This window comes from Panthera onca, chromosome C1 (genome assembly GCF_046562875.1).
Source record: "Panthera onca isolate mPanOnc1 chromosome C1, mPanOnc1 haplotype 2, whole genome shotgun sequence".
In the NCBI taxonomy this organism is placed as follows: Eukaryota; Metazoa; Chordata; class Mammalia; order Carnivora; family Felidae; genus Panthera; species Panthera onca.
Genome location: NC_138346.1, coordinates 207,741,084 through 207,755,155, shown reverse-complemented (window position 1 = coordinate 207,755,155; position 14,072 = coordinate 207,741,084). Strand labels below are relative to the sequence as shown.

Below are 14,072 nucleotides of genomic sequence, written 5' to 3'. Positions count from 1 at the left end.
TTACTCAGTACTCATCACGACAAGTGCACTCCTTAATCACTGTCACCTATTTCACCCCTCCCCCCACACTTCCTCTCTGGTAACCATCAGTTTGTTCTCTGTAGTTAAGTGTCTATTTTTTGATTTCTCTCTCTTTTTTTTTCTTTATTTGTTTTGTTTCTTTTTCTTTTATAAAAAAAAATTTTTTTAACATTTATTTATTTTTGAGAGACAGAGAGAGGCAGAGCATGAGCAGGGGAGGGGGGCAGAGAGACAGAGACACAGAATCCGAAGGAGGCTCCAGGCTCTGAGCTGTTTGTTAGCCCAGAGCCCGATGCGGGGCCCGTAACTCACAAACTGCAAGACCATGACCTGAGCCGAAGTCAGACGCTCGACCTACTGAGCCACTCAGGTGCCCCTTATTTGTTTTGTTTCTTAAATTCCACATATGAGTGAACTCCTCTGGTTTTTGTCTTTCTCTGACTGACGTGTTTTGCTTAGCATTATAAGACAGTAGATTTAAACTACACGTTATTGATAATTACATTAAATGTAAATTGTCTAAACACTCCAGTTTACTTATTTTTTAAATTTTTTAATGTTTGGTTATTTTACGACAGAGAGAGAGACAGCGCGCGAGCTGGGGAGGGGCAGAGAGAGAGGGAGACACAGAACCCGAAGCAGGCTCCAGGCTCCCAGATGTCAGCACAGAGCCTAACTCGGGGCTTGAACTCACGACCCGCGAGATCATGACCTGAGCTGAAGTCGGACACTCAACCGACTGAGCCACCGAGGCGCCCCTGAACACTCCAATTTTTCAAAGGATTGAAATCACCCCTCTGATTCTAGAGAGGGGGGGAAGTGGTAAGAGGAGGCAGCCGTTTTTCTCAGCTGAAAGGTAGAGAAGAGAAAGTTTCTCTAGAATGCAAATGAGTCAGCTGCTGCTGCTTACACGTGATGGCAATGGATTACTGCCGTGTGTCTTAAAACTTAACTCCTTTCAAACTAGGCCATGAGTCAGAAAGGGACGTCCATGGGGCGTCTGGGTGGCTCAGTCGGTTAGGCATCCAACTTTGGCTCAGGTCACGATCTCGCTGTCCGTGGGTTCGAGCCCCGCGTCGGGCTCTGTGCCGACGGCTCGGAGCCTGGATCCTGCTTTGGATTCTGTGTCTCCCTCTCTCTCTGCCCTCCCCTGCTTGCACTCTGTCTCTTTCTCTCTCAAACATAAGTAAAAATATTAAAGAAAAAAAGAAAGGGACGTCCAGGCCAGTAGAGCATATGTCATTGAATGTCTGGGCAACTTTTCAAAGGCCGAGTGCCGGTAATAATGGCTCGAGTCGAGAAACAGGCCTGTGTAGAGCTAGTTGCCTAAGCTCCGGCTTAGATAAATCCGTCTCCCCCATTTCCTCTCCCGTGTCCCACAAGACACACCAGTGCGCCCAAAACCCAGCCAACGGAATAGTCCCAGCCCCTCCTCTTTGTCCCCCTTTCTCAAAACTGCCGCTTCTCCCGAGTTACCCATGTTGGGCAACAGCACCACTCAGCCAGAAGTCCCCTCTTATCCACGGTTGTGCCTTCCGAGGCTTCGGTTATCCACGATCAACCGCGGTCCAGAAGCAGGTGATCCTCCTTCTGATGTTTTATCAGAAGGTCGGCGGTAGCCTAAAGCGAGGTCACGAGGCCGACAGCCCTGACCTCACTCCACCCCCTCACGAGGGCATTTTATCGTCTCCCATCATCCCAAGAAGGGCGAGTACAGTTCAATCAGATGTTTTCCAGGAGAGAGGCCGCATTCCCATAACTTTTATTACAGTCTCTTGTTAAAATTGCTCTCTTGTATTAGCGTTGTTGCTAATCTCTTCCTCTGCCTAATTTACAAATTAAACGAACACCAGTATGCACGGAGAGGGAAGAAACATAGTATGAACGGGGCTCGGTTTCTGTCCCTGGGTTCAGGCATCCACTGGAGGCCTTGGAACATATCCCTCGTGGAGAAGGAGGCGGGGGGAACCCCTGCCTCTTCGGTTCCCACGGTTAATCGGCCGCTGAGTCCTACAGAGTCTTTCTCTCTCACTGATCTCTCGAACACGTCTCTTCTCCTGTCCCCCCACCATGGCCAAATCCAAGTTCTCTCTCATTTCTTACCTTGTTCTCCAACATGCTCTAACTTGCCCCAGGACCTCTGCCTTATTCTGCCTCCCATCTGTGCTATGCCCTGCACGCTAATGGAGTCTCAACTTTCTTCTTTTCCAACTTTCTTCTTTTCACTTGCTTCTTTCCCACGCAATAATTGGGGCACCCGGGTCCGACTCGATTTCGGCTCAGGTCATGATCCCACAGTTCATGAGTTCCAGCCCCGAGTTGGGCTCTCCACTCACAGTGCAGAGCCTGCTTGGGATTCTTTCTCTCCCTCTCTCTGCCCCTCCCCCCCCAAATAAATAAACTTTTGGGGCGCCTGGGTGGCTCAGTCGGTTGAGCATCTGACTTCGGCTCAACTCATGATCTCACAGTTTATGGGTTCGAGCCCCGCGTCCGGCTCTGTGCTGACAGCTCAGAGACTGGAGTCTGCTTCAGATTCTGTGTCTCCCTCTCTCTGCCCCTCCCCCCCAAAATAAATAAACATTAAAAAAATTAAATAACATATAACTATTCTTCATTTCAATGACTGCCGGGACACCAGCATGTATAAATGTCATGATGTCTTTTAAAGGCAAATATCCGCTGTCTTCCACTCACCCTCCTTTGATGCAACCCACAGTAGTGAACGGCAAGCTGGCAAGGGAAGGAAGGATGCCTTCCAGGAAATGCACGAGAAGAGCCATCAGTTTGAGGGAGCAAAGGTACCAGAATTTCTATTTTATAATGCATTCTTTGTCTCGTGCTTTCTGTTTTCCTGTTGGGAAAACTGGACGGCCACATGCAGAAAAATGATGAAAATCTTGAACATAAGACCTGAAACCATGAATCTCCTAGAAGAAAAAACAGGCGGCGAGCTCCTTCATATCCGTCTCAGCGATGCTATTTTTGGATCTGATGCCAAAAGCAGAGGCAACCAAAGCAAAACTAAGCAAGTGGGCCTCCGTCAAACTAAAAAGCTTCTGCCCAGAGATGGAGACAAACCATCAACGCAATGACAAGGCAACCTGCAGAATGAGAGAAGATATTTGCAAATCATATATTTGTCAAGGGATTCGTATCCAAAATATCTAAGGAACTCGTGCAATTCAAGAGAAGGAAAAAGCAAGCGATCCAATGAAGTTTTTCTATTAGTGTGTGTCTTATAATGCACACGGTGTATTTGCATGGTAGTACATGTGTGTAATTTATTTATAAATAAATGTCCATGTAATGGAGATTTTGTTCTCTTTATTTCAGGCGTGATCCTAGAAGGTGGGGATAGCAGCCTAACTGATGAAATATTAGCTCGTTAGCGGTCCTGGAATCTTCAGCATAGTGAAATCTCTGCTTCCCCCTCCAGCTCCATCTACCACCTCCCCCACCCCCCAGCAAGCCCTACCAAACCCTGTGTGTCCCCGGGCACCCATGTTCTCCCTCCAAGCCGATTCACGAGCTGTTCCCTCTGCCAGAGTGTCCAGGCACCCCGCCCCCTTCACTTCCCGGCTGATATGTGCATACCTGTGCCTCTACACCCAGATCAAGTGACACCTCTGCCAGAAAGCCTTCCTGGACGCACACCCCCACCCAGGCTGGGTGCCCCTCCTCTCCGTTCCCATAGCACCCTGAGCTTACCTGCACAACACTGACCACATGACTGCAATTGCCCGTTTATGCATCTGTGACCTCCGCAAGGTTGGAGATCGTCCTTCAGATCCGAATCCCTGGTGGCCACCCAGCCCCCGGCCTGCCATAGAGTTGTCTCTTAGCAATCGCTGAGGGAATAAATAAACAACAACAGCAAACATGAATACTGCACCTCGTAACGGCCGGGCACTGGTTTAAGAACTTTACACACATGAACACATTGAACACAAAAACCACCCCACAAGGCAGGTATTTCTGTTGTCTCCATTTCACAGATGAAGAAAGAGAGGCACAGAGAAGTCATGTCACTTGCCGAGGACACATAACTAGTAAATGGCAGAGCCAGGGTTTGAACCCAAGCAAATCAGCTTCAGAATCCATGTAATTGGGGTGCCTGCGTCGTTCAGTCAGTTAAGCTCTGACTCATGACTTTGGCTCAGGTCATGATCTCGTGGTTCGTGGGTTCGAGCCCTGCATCGGGCTCTGCACTGACAGGGTGGAGCCTGCTTGGGATTCTCTCTCTCTTCCTCTCTCTCAGCCCCTCCCCTGCTCGCTTGCTCTCAAAATAAATAAACTTAAAAAGATTCCATGCTATCAATCACTACGTGCGGTCAAATGCTCTACCCCTGAGCTATGCCCCCTATCAATCACTATGTGAACCACTTAGTAAAAGAATGAACAGAGGGAAGAAGGAAGGAACAAAGGACTGAACGGGTAAACAAAGGAATATGAGTAAACAAACCAAAGGCATCATGAGACAGTGCCCCGCTGGCTTTGCAGACGTCAACCACCTGCTCTATCTGTAAGATGCTCTTGTCATTTTCCAAACTTCAGTACGTGTTCCAGATGCTGGCTCCTTCCTCCTCACCCTTTTCCTGGCACCAACCCATCTTTGCAGTCCTCAGTAGTTCCTTCCTAACAGCGTTCAGGGTAATGAGATCTGAAGCGTGAGATCACTGAGGGTTAGAGCTGGAAGGTATATTAGAGACCATGCCATCCAACTCTCCATTTTGTAGGTGGATAAACAGACCCGGAGTGCAAAGTGACCGCCCCAGGTCACCCAGCAAGCTAGTGGCAGAGTGGAGAGTGGGCCTAGCTTCCTGGTTTCCAGTCTGTGTCTCTTTCCCAACCTGCCTCCGTTCACTGCTTTAGACTTGTCCGTCAGAAGGCATTTTGGGGCACAGGCACAGCAGGCAAGTTTAATGATTTAATGCAGACACTACCCCAAACCTGCTTCTGCATTGGTTTCAAAAGGTTGTAGGAATAAGGGAGATAAGAAATTCAAGGTCAGAGTCCTGTGATTTCCTCCAGGCAAAGAAATAAACACCTGAAGCCATACGGATGAGTCACCGTGCACTAGATGTTTCCTTGTATTACCCCATTCAATCCAACATTGACAATTGTCCCTGTTTTACAGATGAGCACATTGAGGCTCAGAGAGGCAAACAGAGGAACCAACCCGTCCCAATTTTCCTGGAGCAGTCCCTGTTTTACAACTGACAGTCCTTGTCTCGGGGACCCCTCCGTCCCAGCCAAACTGGGACAGCCGGTCACCTGAAGGACTGGATCCCAGAGACCCAGGCCCAGATATGGTGCCAATTCCCATGCCCTTTTGGACCACCTGGTAAATGGATAAGCCTGAGAGGGAGAAATAGACAGCTAAGCAAGCAAGGAGGGAAGGGGGCGGGGAGGGGGCAGGAGGAGGGTGGGCACAGAGGGGCAGCTGTGAAGTCAGGTCGGCCCGGGGCCCGGCAGCCAAGCCCATGGGTGTCTTGCCAAGGGAAGACAGGCTGTTCTATTCTTCTCTTCCTCCCAGGAGCAGTCTGTTTACCATGATAACTGCCTTCTTATCTCAGCCAGGTCTCTGGTTTCTTGTCGGACAGTGCAGGGGTTAAGGTCTGAGGCTCTGACAAAACCAGTCTCCCTGGGACACTGGCAGGCTGCCCAGCCTTGCCTGGAAAGCCTGGTTGGGGGCAAGGGGGAGGCGTGTGGAACACTGCAGGGCAAGAGGCTTCCCTGCTGGTGAAGGCCACGGGGAGACCAGGACCCCGACGCTTGGACACTGGATTTCCGTGTTTCCTGGGAAAGGACTTCACAGTGGTCAGCCAGCTGCCGGACGCCAGACCACACACAGCCCTTTGGACCTTCCGCTTGCCCGAAGCACTCAAGATAGGACGTGTCGCCTCCACCTTGCAGAAGGGGAAGCTGAGGCCCAGAGAGGGCCGGCCCTCACTGAGGTCACACAGCGTGTAGGTAAACCGACATGTTGATGGCAGAGCTGTGACTCCAACTCTCCCTGCCTCCCAAGCCTGGGCTCTCTCCTCCACATGGGGCTGTAAAATCGCGACCCTGGAGACGGACTGTGTCTTTAGTGCGTGTCCATGTGACTCTCGTTTGCCACAGCACACCTGCCTGGACACTGCCTGCTCCACCCGGCTGATTCCCCCTCATCCCTGGACGCCGGCTCGAGGGCCCTCACGTGCAGTCAGCATACCTGACCCCTAGGCTGGGTCAGGGTCCCGTCCCGGAAGTCATGGCAGCCTGAGCTCCGAAGGGACAGGAAATGATCCCCCAACCCCCAGCACGGCCATGTTTGTCGATGGAACAAATAATTAAATAGATTAATTAACTGCCAGATAACCTTTAGCTCTGTCTCAAGCAGGTGGCATCCCAAAGGCAACAGCCCACTTTTGAGCAGGTGTCCCTGCTCTACCCCCTCCATCTCCTACAATCCCACTGACCTTCATCCCTCCCCTCACTACTCAAAGTCTAGTGTGGTCTCCGGATCAGAAGCATCAGTACCACCAAGAGCTTGTTAGAAATGCAGATTCCCGGCACTTAGCTAAGAGCCTGCTAAACGTTAGGTTTCACTATCACTATGCGCTATCGTATTTGAACTTTGCTACAAACCCCACTCGGTACCTGTGTCCTCATTCCTGTTACTACAGATGAAGCTGGGGCTCTGGCCCGGGTGGGGGGTGGAGGAGGGAATCCCTTTCTCCAGGTTGAACAACCAGGAAACGAGACCGGTGAGCTTCAGATCTAGGGTTCACCTAACCCCAGAGCTGATGAAAATTAACCCTGATGTTCCGTCTGGTGGGAGGGGATGGAAAGCCCGCATTTATGGAGCACGCCCTACATGCAAAACCCTTTCCCTGGTTTATCTCATGTAATCTTTTTGACCTCCTCGTAAAGAAGGGGATTTTACAATTCTTTTCACAGGCGAGAATACGAGGCTCAGAGGTAGAGGGGACTCTCCCAAGGTCCACAGCTAGAAAACCGCAGAAACGGGGTAGAATTCAGCTCTGTTTGCCTGATGTCAAAGCCACAGTCTGCTCTGGACACTGACTGCCAGGGGTTTGCTGAGTCACTGCTCTGGCTCCCACCCATCCAGACTCCCACCGGAGAGAGTCTATGGTCCCGGATCATAATCCACACTTCCCTTCCCCTTCCGAACCCTCAGCCTTTGGCTTAATCGTTATCCAATTCAGACCAAGCAGACCAAGCAGAAACACACATCGATCAGTGGGTCACCAACGTGTGACATAACCTGGCAACGATTTCTAACAGCTACAGCAGGTGCTAAGAATCCCAGGGATCACCTCCCTGCATTCTTCTTACTGTAGGTCCCACCCCACCTGATCCCAGATTGAACCACTGCAGCAGGCTGGGGTCACAGGAAATGCCGTATGCCCTGTTGATGGCCGCAGGAAAGTGGGACCAAAGAGACCCATTCCCGTGCCACCCCTGTCCCTCCAGCTATGAGACCTTGGCAGATCTCCACCTCCCTGAGCCTCAGCTTCTCCATCTCTGAAATGGTGCGTGAAAACCCAACCTTCCAGGCCGTGAGAAGTCTGAGGGGTGCGTGGAAGTGACTGGGGGTCCTCACTGTTCTCACCCCGCCAAGATGAAAACACAGCTGGGGGCTGTGTGACAGTCCGGCTGGCAAGAATGGGCTGTGCACGGGCATGGGTTTGCTTGAGTGGCTCTCGGGTGGGGGCACGGGAGGGGAAGGGTCGTTTGAAAGAAGAGGCGGGAAGATGGGGCCGGGGCGGTGGCACAGGTGTGCGTGCCCTGGGAGGAGGTGCCCAGGCAGGGACAGGCAGTGCTGTCCACAGGGAGGACGGCGTGAACGGGGCAGTAAGAGTGGTCCTTTCCATCCTTCTGCCGAGAACGTAGCTCTGTGGGCCCAGAAATGGGACGGTGTGGTGGGGGGGCGCTTTGGGAAATGGCTCTTGGGATGAATTTCCGCATTCCTACAGACAGCACTGGCCAGACCCCTTAAGTGACTTCAAGGGCAAAAGACATTGAGGAGGAGAAGGATGGCAAAAATAAAGGGCTGAAAGGAGAGGGGTTGAGCTCTCAGGACTCGGGAGGTACACTTGGGACTCCCAGCTTCTCCGGGGCGGGGGGGGGGCGGTCTGCTGGGGCCAGACGTCCTGAGGAGCAGCTCGCAGCCAGACCCACTGAAATCTGGGTGGGTGCTATTAACGTGAGCCTGCTCACACCCAGGGCAGGAGAGACAGGTTCCAGACAGAGGAGGAGGTGCGGGCCCCCGGACACAGAGCTGGCACAGCCGGGCCTGCGGGCCGTGAGCCCTACAAGCTGCACTCACCCTGCCTACCCTCTCCCAGACCTGGAGGCAGGGCGAGAGGCACGCCCAGGGGGACCCCAAGAAAGTCCTTATAAAGTGAAAACTTCTTGTGAGTCAGCCAGAGCCCAGCGGCCCAGCTCATTCATGGCAAAGGTATTCTCTTTCAGCTCTATGTGCAAAGCCTCTCACTGCCTGAGGTGAAGTCATTGCTGGTAACCACACTGCCTTCTGGTAAGTCTCCTCTGAACTTTTTGTTTCTGTTTAACCCACCAGACCTCGAGGGAAGCTGGCAGCCTGCAGGGGTGCAAAGGGCACCGGACTGAGTCAGAGGCCTGGGTTCCAAGCCCAGCTCTGGCCCTTTCCAGCGGCAGGATGCTGGCCAAGGCAAGTCACATCTCTGGACCTCAGTCTCTCTGTTTGTAAAATGGAGTCACTGCTGTCAGAGGAGTCTAAAGAAATATACAGCACTACACAGTCATTCAACCAACAGATATTTATCGAGTGCTTAATATGTTCAAGCACTGTGCCCGGCACAATGGAGGTTATGGTAAGGAATCATACACACACACACACACACACACACACACACACGGTCCCCATTCCCTGTCTTTGGAAGAGTCACATTCTGCTGGGGAAGACAGACATGAATCAAATGATTCCATAAACAAACATTAAAATGTAGCCATGATTAGCACTGAGCTATATGGTGCTATGAAAGCCTGTGATGGGGGTTTGACCCGGCCTGGGGTGGGCAGGGGCAGGTCAGGGATGACCTTCCAGAGGAGTAATGACTGAGTGGGAGATGGGAGACACGGCAGGCAGAGAGAAGCTGTGAGCAAAGCCCTTGCAGAGAAGCAGAACCATGGGCCTTGAGTACAGGGGTGAGAGGCGAGGTGAGTGCGGATGTAATGGGGCTGCAGGTGCAGGGAGGTGGGCATCAGTACAGAGCCTACAGTCCCTGAGGGCAGTTTCCAGCTCTGATATTCCAGGCCAGCAGTCCCCGGGTGTCTTCAAGTGGCCTTGCAGAGAACAGTAGCAAATACCAACGGGTCAAACTTAATTCGGGGGGCTAAATCAGACACCCATCATATACCTGATCATGGTGTGAATGAAACACAGCAGGTGGGAGAAAACGTGTAACCGAAAATGTTCTATCCCTTACTTTAAGTGTTCTGTGATTTGAAAGAACACTATCGGGGCGCCTGGGTGGCGCAGTCGGTTAAGCGTCCGACTTCAGCCAGGTCGCGATCTCGCGGTCCGTGAGTTCGAGCCCCGCGTCGGGCTCTGGGCTGATGGCTCAGAGCCTGGAGCCTGCTTCTGATTCTGTGCCTCCCTCTCTCTCTGACCCTCCCCCGTTCATGCTCTGTCTCTCTCTGTCCCAAAAATAAATAAAAAACGTTGAAAAAAAATTAAAAAAAAAAAAAAAAAAAAAAAATGAAAGAACACTATCATGATTTGATTTTGTGATAGAAAAACTTCAGCCCAGTGCACAGAGTAGCGGTTTTCCACGGGAGTCCAGTCGGATCCCAGCTAAACTCAGCACCTGCCTTCCACAGGGCACAGCCTGCAAGGGGCCACCAGGTGATGGCTAAGGTGGGGCAGAGAGATCCTTGGGCGCCTGCCCCAAAGAGACCACACACTGGTGATGGTTCTCTCATTTCATTCTGAGAGCACAAGAAAATTCACGTCCAGGAACCTGGCCATATTTGCCTTGTAAAGAATACGCTGCTGGGGCACCTGGGTGGCTCAGTTGGTTAAGCATCCGACTTCGCCTCAGGTCAAGATCTCATGGTTTGTGGTTCGAGCCCTGTGATGGGCTCTGTGCTGACAGCTCAGAGCCTGGAGCCTGCTTCAAATTCTGTGTCTCCTCTCTCTGCCCCTCTCCTGCTCACATTCTGTCTCTCCTCTCTCTCTTAAAAATAAATAAACATAAAAAAAAATAAAAAGAATATGCTGCTTGGAAGAAAACTTAAGGGGGTAAGCTCCTTTGGCAATGATTTTTTGGGGGGATTTGACACCAAAAAAGCAAAGGCAACAAAAACAAGGATAAACGGGTGAGGTTACATCAAATTAAGAAGGTTCTGCACAGCAAAGAAAACCACCAACAAAACGAAAGGCAAACATATGGAACAGGAGGAAATGTTTGCAAATCGCATACCTGACAAAGGGTTAAGATCTAAAATACACAGGGCGCCTGGGTGGCTCAGTTGGTTAGGCATCTGACTTGGGCTCAGGTCATGATCTCGCGGTTCATGAGTTTGGGTAAGCCCCGCTTCTCTCGCTCTCTCTCTTTTTCCCTCTCTTTGGATTCTCTCTGCCTCTCTCTCTCCCTCAGTCTCTGATCTCTGCCCCTCGCTCATTTACACTCTCTCTCTCAAAATAAATAAGTAAATAAATAAATACACAAAACTGAAGAGCAAAAAAAGGAAAAAAAAAATCCCCAAACAATCCAATTAAAAAATGGCCAGAGGAACTGACTTGACATTTTCCTGAAGAAGACACAGAGATGGCCAGCCGGTAACCTGAAAGGGTTCTTGGCATCGCTCATCATCGGGGAAATGCAAATCAAAACCACGGTGACAGATCACCTCACACCGGTCAGAATGGCTACCGTCAAAGAGACGAGAAGACACCAAGCACTGGCCAGGATACGGAGAAAAGGAACCCTCGCACGCTGTCGGGGGGAATGTAAACTGTGGAAAAATAGTGGATGGAGGCTTCTCAAACCATTAAATATGCAGCTACCATACGATCGAGCAATCGCACTTCTGGGTATTTACCCAAAGGAAATAGGATCAGGATCTCAAAGAGGTATCTGCAATCCCATGTTCACTGCAGCATCACGAACAGGAGCTGAGGTACGAAAACCACCCACGAGTCTGCCGACAGAAGAGTGGAAAAGAAGGTGATACAGTGTACAATGCGCACCATGAAAAAAAAAAAAAAAGGAAATCCCACCATTTGGGACAACTCGGATGGCCCTTGGAGGCACGATGCTGAGTGAAACTGGCCAGAGAAAGACAAATGCCGCTTGGTACCCCTTACAGGTGGAATCTGAAAGACAGGGTCAAGCTCAGAGAAACGGTAAAAAAAAGGAGTTGCCAGGTGCTAGGGGGTGAGGCAAATGGAGAGAGGTTGGTAAAAGGGCACATGCTTTGAGCTCTAAGATGAATGAGGTCTGAGAATCTAGTGCACAGCATGCGGAGTACAGCTGCTAACACCAGATTGTGTAGTTGAGGTTTGCTAAGAGACTAGTGTTCTCACAATAGACACACACACACACGCACACACCTAGCGATGGATGTGTTAATTAACTAGATGGGAGGAAACCTACCTACCTACATCAAATCATCACGTTTTACACTTTAAATATATTACCGTCTTATTTATTAATAAAGCAGAAAAACAATATGCTGAATAGCGACTTCATATTGGGCACTGTTTGACGGTTAGTGCCTATCATCTCGACCCAGAGAGGATTGCCAAGAAAACCAAGGCCATCTCCTCTGCCACGGCATTCCCAGCCCGGCATTTAGCACAGGGAGGCTGGAGCTGAAATTGCTCGATCCACTTCGTGAATACTAGATATTGAACTATCTAGAATTTTTATTGCCATCTTTAAGATCGTGGCGGGTTTATAGAAGGGCGATCGCTCTGTCTCTAAAAAGCGTTGAACTACAGGAGTAGATAGAGGTGAATTCCTCTCTCCCTCCTCAATATATTTTCTTGAAACAAGTGTGGTCACCCAGTATCGTTCCTTCTAGGGCCGGAGAGACGGAGGAAGGAAGAAAAAGGAAAAGCAAAGCGGATGTCCTGAAGCATCTCTGAGCATCCTCGCTGCGTCCGGCCCTGTGCTTAGCCTGGGCTACCCAGAGAATAGCCAAGTCAGGCATCCGGGTTCTGAGATGATAGTAAAGCAGGACAGGTGCACAGGCGAGGGCTCCACGCATGACTTAAGCAATCAGCGGTGCGGAAAGACTCTGAGCAAGGCGCGTGGTCCACAGATGACCCTCTGGGGCTGACATAAGGCAGTCCGGCCTCTGGACACAGGCGACTTGACTTCCAACCCTAGTTCTCCTGTTTTGTCATTTGGGCAAGTTCCCACTCTCTGAGCCTGTTTTCTTGGCTGGGAAATGGGTCACCAGTAGCTGTGAGTATTGAGTGAGATAAGGTATGCCAAGAACTCTACCCCCAGCGCAGCCCTCAGGGGTGGAGAGGCCAATGTGGGCTGTGGGCATCTGGGGAGGTTTCTCCCGTGGGGCTGGCACAAGTCCTTAGAAGTAAGGGCAGGGACTGAACAGGGGACGCCTGGTGCCCACAGCAGGTGCTGTGTGTACACAGGTAAGGCCGGTTCTTTCGTCCCTGCTGACGGCAGTGGAGGTGGCTACTCCCTTTGAATGATTTATTTTGAAGGACAGCTGATCACAGACTTCACCACTTCCCGCCTCAGTTTATTCAAACTTCAGCCAAGCCCTGGTTTAAATAAAGGTCATCAGGAAATGATTTCACTCCCATTAGCTACATGTTTCACTGAAACCCATAGAGCAATTCATGCACCATTAGGGACGGGGGAAAGTAGCTAAATAAAGCCCTTACAGCACTGCGGACACTGGCCCCAGACTGGCCTCCAACCAAGGAATAAAATGGCAGGCAGATGCTGGGTCAACTCGTGCACTCAGTCACAGCCAGAAGCCGTAAAAGGCAGAGGTTGGCGGTGAAAATATACTGAATCTGTTGCAGGGATCCCCATTGCCTTTGCCTGGTGCTTAGAATTGTGGACATCTGCTGAAAGGGGCACAGATGTTGCCATCTGGAAGCTTCTACCCGCCACCCTCCTGTTCCAAGACGGCCAGAAATTTGACAACAGCTACCAGAAGACTTGTGAAAGCTCATGCCTTTTGACCCCGTCATTTCCCCATTTTAGGCCTTTTGCCTAAAGAAGTCATCTGCGGATATAACATGGTGTAGATACAAAGAGCTTGGCAAGAGAGTTCTTTATATCAGCAACAATTGGAGGAAATTAAATGTCCAACAATAGAATGGTTCAACACAACTCAGCATAGACACAGTGTCGTGTTCCTGGTTTGGAAGGTTTTCTAATCATGACGTGGGGAATCTGTGACAAAAGCAGCTGGTGAGGGGAAATAATATACAACAGACACGAATTTGTGTTTTCAACACCTTTGCAAGGAGATTATTTCCTTCTGCCTTGTGTTACAATTAACTGGTTGCCTATTTGTCCCCCGACGGTAAGCTCCCAGAGGACCACAAGGGTGAACTTCTCAGTGGACTAGAAGAGCAGATGGCTGTGTGGATCATTGGAGTCTGAGTGGTTCATTTCAAAAGAGCGGTAACAGCTTACATTTATTGTGTATTTACTCTGTGCCAAATCCTGAGCCGAGTTCTTCACGAACTTACCACTTATTCCTCACTGTATCATGTGAAGATGATGTGGGTTGGTTAGGTCAGTGTTCCCAAACTGTGGTCCCTCGGAATCAACAGTTATCAGCCTCACCTAGGAATTTGCTAGAAATCCAACCTACTGAATCAGACCCACTGAACCAGAAACTCTGGGAGGTGCGGGCCACCAATCTGTGCTCTACCAAGCTCTCTGGGTGATTCCGACACGTCCTCAAGTTGGAGAAGCCCTGGGCATGCATCCCGTGTTTCTTGAGGACAGCCTTGGAATTGAGGCTCAGAAGTTGCATCCCAGCCCGATCAAGGCCAAGAACAAGCC

At 50.5% G+C, this 14,072-nt stretch overlaps 1 long non-coding RNA gene across 1 annotated transcript; it reads right to left on the bottom strand.

Moving 5' to 3' along the window:
* Nucleotides 1-417: 417 nt before the first annotated feature.
* On the bottom strand, nt 418-7,519 carry LOC132672803 (uncharacterized). Its single transcript, XR_013557698.2, has 2 exons — nt 3,730-7,519; nt 418-3,122 (listed from the first exon to the last, which is right to left on the bottom strand). It is a non-coding gene; the product is annotated as an uncharacterized LOC132672803 (long non-coding RNA).
* Nucleotides 7,520-14,072: the final 6,553 nt, after the last annotated feature.